We start from the raw sequence: 5,963 nt of genomic DNA on the forward strand, positions 1-5,963 counted from the left end.
AGTACTTGTTTGCTGATTTATCAATGGTAGCTGTTCTGGCAGGTGTAAAGTGATATCTCATTATCATTTTAATTTTCATCTCTCTGATCATTAAAGATGTTGAGCATCTTTTCATATGTCTATTGGCCATATGTATGTCCTCTTTGGAGACGTGTCTTTTCAGGTCCTTTGCTAAATTTTTAACTTGTTTGTGTTCATGTTGAGTTGTAGATGTTCTTTATATATTTGGGAAATTAACCCCTAATCTGATGTATCATTGGCAAATATGTTCTCCCATACAGTGGGTTCCCCTTTCATTATGTTGATGGTTTCTTTTGCTGTGCTGAAGCTTTTTAGTTTGATTTAGTCTCATTTGTATATTCTTTTCTTTGTTCCTTTTGCCCTAGGCCTGTGGTCGGCAAACTGCTGCTCGCGAGCCACATGCGGCTCTTTGGCCCCTTGAGTGTAGCCCTTCCACAAAATACCACAAAATACCCCGTGCGTTTGTGCACGTATAGTGCGATTAAAACTTCGTGGCCCATGAGCAGAAGTCGGTATTTTGCAGCCAATGAGCCGCAGTTTGCCAACCACTGCCCTAGGAGATATATCAGCAAAAAATTTGCTACGAGAGATGTGTGAGATTTTATTGTCTATGTTTTCTTCTAGGATTTTTATGGCTTTGGACTTGCATTTAAATATTTTTTCCATTTTGAGTTTATTCTTGTGTCTTGTGTAAGTTGGTGGTCTATTTTCATTTTTTTGCATGTACCTGTCCAGTTTTGCCAACACTATTTGTTGAAGAGACTGTCTTTATTCCATTGTATGCTCTTGCCTCCTTTGTTAAATACTAATTGGCCATAAAGACGTGGGTCAATTTTTGGGCTCTCTGTTCTGTTCCATTGATCTGTATGCCTATTCTTATGCGAGTACAGGCTGCTTTGAATGCTATGGCCTTGTAGTATAATTTGATATCCAGAATTATGATACCTCCAACTTTGTTCTTCTTTCTCCAGATTGCAGAGGATATTTGGAGTCTTTTATTTTGGTTTCATATAAATGTTGGGAACATTTGTCTACACCTGAGGAATATGTTATTGGTATTTTAATAGGAATTGCATTGAATTTATATATTGCTTTGGGTAATAGGGACATTTTATGATGTTAATTATTCCAATCCATGAACATAGTGTATGCTTGCACTTATTTGTGTCTTTCTCAGTTTCTTCCTTCAATGTCCTATAGATTTCTGAGTACAGGTCTTTACCTCCTTGTTTAAATTTGTTCCCAAGTACCTTATTTTTTTGTTGTTGCAATATTTAATGGGATAGTTTTCTTTGATTCTCTTTTTGATAGTTCTATATTGGTGTATAAAAATGCCACCAATTTCTGGATATTATTTTTGTATTCTTATATTAGTTCTAGTAGATTTCTCTGAAGTGTTTAGGTTTTCTATCTACAATATCATGTCACCTGCGAATAATACCAGTTTTGCTTCCTCCTTTCCAATTTTGATGCCTTTTATTTCTTCTTGTCTGAACGAGGACTTCCAGTACTATGTTGAAAAAGAGTGGTGAAAGCAGACATCCCTGTTTTATTCCTGATCTTAAGAAAACACATATCATTTTTGCCTATTGAGTATTTTGTTGGCTGCACATTTTTCATGTATGGCTTTACTTATCTTGAAGTATTTTCCCCTTATTGCCACTTTTCTGAGAGTTTATATCATAAATGGGTGCTGGGTTTTATTGAGTGCTTTTTCTGCATCTAAAGATCATGTGATTTCTATGTTTCATTTTGTCTGGGTCATGAATCACATTATTGATTTTCAAATATTGCACCAATGTTTCATCCTTGGAGTAAATCTCATTTAATCATGGTGTATGGTCTTTGTAATGCATTGCTAGATCCAGCTGGTAAAATTTTGTGAGGATTTTAGCGTCTATGTTTAGCAGAGATACTGGCCTATAACTTTTTATTTTATTTTAGTGGCTTTATATAGTTTTGCATTTAAGATAATGCTGGCCTCATCAGAAGAGCTTGGAAGTCTTTTCTTCCCTTGTATTTTTTGAAGTAGTTGAGGAGGAGAGGTGTTAGTTCTTCTTTGAATGTTTGGTAAAATTTGCCTGTGAAGCCATGCAGTCAAAAACTTTTGTTTGGAGTTTTTTAAATTACTTATTTAATTTTATTAGTTGTTATTGGTGTATTCAGTTTTTCTGATTGAATTTTGGAAGATTGTATGTTTTTAGTAAGTAGTCCATTTCACTTAGGTTGTCCAATTTGTTGGCATTTAATTTTTCATAGTCCTTTCTTACACTCCTTCATGTTTCTGTGATATCAGTTGTTAACTTCTCTTTCATTTCTTATTTTATTTATTTGGGTTCTCTCTGTTTTTTAATGGGTGTGGTTAATGGTTCATCAATCTAGTTTATGTCTTCAAAGAACTAGCATTTGGTTTCATTGATCTTCTGTGTTGATTTTTTTAATTTCTTCTTTGATCTCATTGGTAACCCAATCAATATTTAATAGCATGCTATTCAGCTTCCAGGTGTTTGAGTATTTTGGGTTGTTTTTATTGTAGTTTATTTCTAGTATTATGCCATCGTGGTCTGCGAAGATGCTTTTTATGATTTCAATCTTCTTGAATTTGGGGATACTTTGCTTGTGACCCAATATGTGGTCTATTTTTGAAGATGTACCATGAGCACCTGAGAAGAACGTATATTCCCTGGCTTTGGGGTGAAGTGTTCTGAAGATGTCTATTAAGTCCATCTGATCTAGTGAGTCATTTAGGATTGCTGTATCTTTGCTGATTGTTTGTCTATAGGACTTATCCAGTGCTGTCAATGGTGTATTAAAGTCCCCTACTATGATTGTATTGTTGTCGATCTCTCCTTTGATATCTTCCAGGAGTTTTTTTTATGAATTTGGGTGCTCCTACATTGGGTGCATATATGTTTACCAGGGTTATATCTTCTTGTTGTATTGATCCCTTTAGTATTATGAAGTGGCCTTCCTTATCTCTTGTTAAGGCCTTCACTTTGAGGTCTATTTTGTCCGATATAAGTATTGCTACCCCAGCTTTCTTTTCCTTTCCATTTGCCTGAAAGATATTTTTCCATCCTTTCACTTTCAGTCTGTGTGAGTCCCTTCTAATGAGGTGGGTTTCTTGTAGACAGCAGATGTATGGGTCATGTTTTTTTATCCATTCAGCCACTCGATGTCTTTTGGTTGGAGCATTTAGTCCGTTTACGTTTAAAGTTATTATTGAAAGGTACTTGTTTATAGCCATTTCTTTTTGTGTGTGTGTGTGTGGCTGTTTTCTTTCTGAGCTTTTTATTTCTTCTTTTTATACCAGTCCCTTTAGCATTCCTTGCATTGCTGGCTTGGTGGTGACAAACTCCCTTAGCCTTTTTTTGTCTGTGAAGTTTCTTATTTCCCCTTCAAGTTTGAATGATAGCCTTGCTGGATAGAGTATTCTTGGATTCAGTCCTTTGCTTTGCATCACTTTGTAAATTTCAGTCCATTCTTTTCTGGCCTGATGTGTTTCTGTTGAGAAATCATTTGACAGTCTAATGGGAGATCCCTTGTATGTAACTTTCCGTCTCTCTCTTGCAGCCTGTAAGATTCTCTCTTTGTCCTGAACATTTGCCATGGTGATTATGATGTGTCTTGGTGTGGGTCTTTTCGAGTTCACCTTGTTTGGGACTCTCTGGGCTTGTGTGACTTTTTTCTTCCCCACCTCAGGAAAGTTTTCTGATATTATTTCTTCAAGTAGGTTTTCTAATCCTTGTTCATCCTTCTGTTGTTCTGGTACTTCTATTATTCGTATGTTGTTTCGTTTCATGTTGTCCCAAAGCTCCCTTAGGCTCTCCTCCTGTCTTTTAATTTTTTTCTCCAATTGCAGTACATTTTGGGTGTGTTTTGCTTCCTTGTCTTCTAATTCACTAATTCGGTCCTCCGCTTCTCCTAGTCTACTGTTGATACTTTCAATGGAGTTTTTCATTGCAGTTATATCACTCTTCATTTCTTCTTGGGTCTTACTTAAGTTGTTGATTTTTTCATCTGTTTCTTCTAGCTTCTTCCATATGTTATCGATTTTTTCATCTGTTTCTTCTTGCTTCTTGAAGAGGTTGTCGATTTTTTCCTCCATCCGGTTTATGCACTCTAGGACCCTTATTCTGAATTCTTTATCTGTCATGTTGCATGCCTCTGTATTACTTAGCTGCTTTTCTGGAGAGTCCTCCTTCTCTTTCCTTTGGGGGTTTCTTTGTCTACCCATGTTTGATCTCACTGACATATCTAGATGTTGAGTCGTTCAGTGGTTGCTCCCTGGGTGGCAGTGACTCCTTGGTCTGTGGTTGCTCTTCGGGCGGTTGCGGTAGCTGCTGCTCTGCAGTTGGCAGCAGCTCCTCTGGTGGGTGCTGTTCAGAGCTGTGGTGGCTCTTCTGGCTGGTGGGGCGAGGTTTCACGTACAGCTGCTGTTCCTCAGCAGAGGATGTGGTGCTCAGGAGGTTGCTGTTTCTTGGATCTGCTGCATTGATTTAAAGGCACAAAATACAACACAACAAGGCACCACGTACCAGGCACTATACACAAATATATTCACGATATTAATAACCCCAAATAAAGGTGACCACCTGAATTAAGAGAATTAGGGGATAAGGAAGAAGGAAGAGAAAAAGATAAAAGAAAAAAAAGAAAAGAAAAGTAGGGACCAAAAAAAGGAGTGCAAAAATGAAATCGGGAAAAAGGAGGGGGGAAAATAAAAGCGAGAAAAGAAAAGAAAAAAAAAAAGAGCGAAAAGAGAGAATGAAGTGGAAGAGGGGAAGAGACTTTTTATATGAGGAGAATACTCCTATAGAACAGCCATTAATCCCAACAAATTCCAGCAACAGCTCCCTGGATATGAATGCAAACTAGAATCAACCAATAATATAACAATGAAAATAGAATGGAGAACACTAATCCCAAAATAAAATAAAGAGAAAATAAAATGGCACTTTAAAAAATGGTAAAATGGTAGCAGTAATAATACTGGTTAAAAAATAAGAAGGTAGTAATTAAAAGGGTAAAATCAGGTGATGGAAAAAGAAAAAAAAAAAGAACAGAAAAAAAATTAAAAAAATTGATTTCTTAGTTAAAAAGTGAAAAAAGAAAAAAAAAATGCAGTAGTGAAGGTCCTTCGGTTCTTCTATTCTTCAGTGTGGCTCGCCTTAGACCTTCCAGGTACTCAGGAGAGTGTTGAGTTTCCCTGCGATATACTGTTCCTCTGTGTTGTGAACCACAGTCCTTATTTTAAAGCAGGTCACATTTATTTCCCAGACTGCCTTATTTTGTGTTTAGCAAAGAGTCAGTTTGTGGGTCAGCCTCTGGGTGGCAGTGTTCTGGGGTTGGCCTCTGAGGCTATAGGGCCTCTCTTTCCAGTGGAAGTTCATTGCCCAGAGCTGACTGCGTAATAGTTAGTTACCGGCGCTATGTTGTTGCTGGGATTGAAAATCCCTCTATAGGCCAGACCCTGTTAACTCCCAGGGACTGATAAGGTTATTCTAATCCTTGATCTCGTACAGGGTGGAATCTGGGTGTGGCTGTGCTCCTTGCCTGGGGGCCAGGGGGAGGAGTCTCACTCTTTGGAGAGAATGGCTGCCCCAGTCTTGGGCTCAGGGGTGTCTCAGCACTCAATTCGCTGCCACCTCTCTCGGCTCCCCCTCTCTCCCCAGTCTCTCCCCAGATTCCACTCCTCCGCACACTCGCCCTCTCTTCAGCACAGGTGAGTGTCTGTATCCGAAATGTCCCATGAACAGGATTCAGTGAAAACAGACAAACAAACGCCGGCCGCGGAAACGGGGAAGGCTTGGTTTCTGTAAGCTTCTTCTCTTACCGGGACTGTATGGTCAGGTCAGCTCTTCAGGCTGCCCCCTTTAGGCTCAGACCTCCGCGGTCACAGAACCCAGCTCTCAATTTCCCTGGCGGCGCCAGGAATCCCG

The sequence above is a fragment of the Myotis daubentonii genome, chromosome 11 (assembly GCF_963259705.1).
Source record: "Myotis daubentonii chromosome 11, mMyoDau2.1, whole genome shotgun sequence".
NCBI lineage: Eukaryota > Metazoa > Chordata > Mammalia > Chiroptera > Vespertilionidae > Myotis > Myotis daubentonii.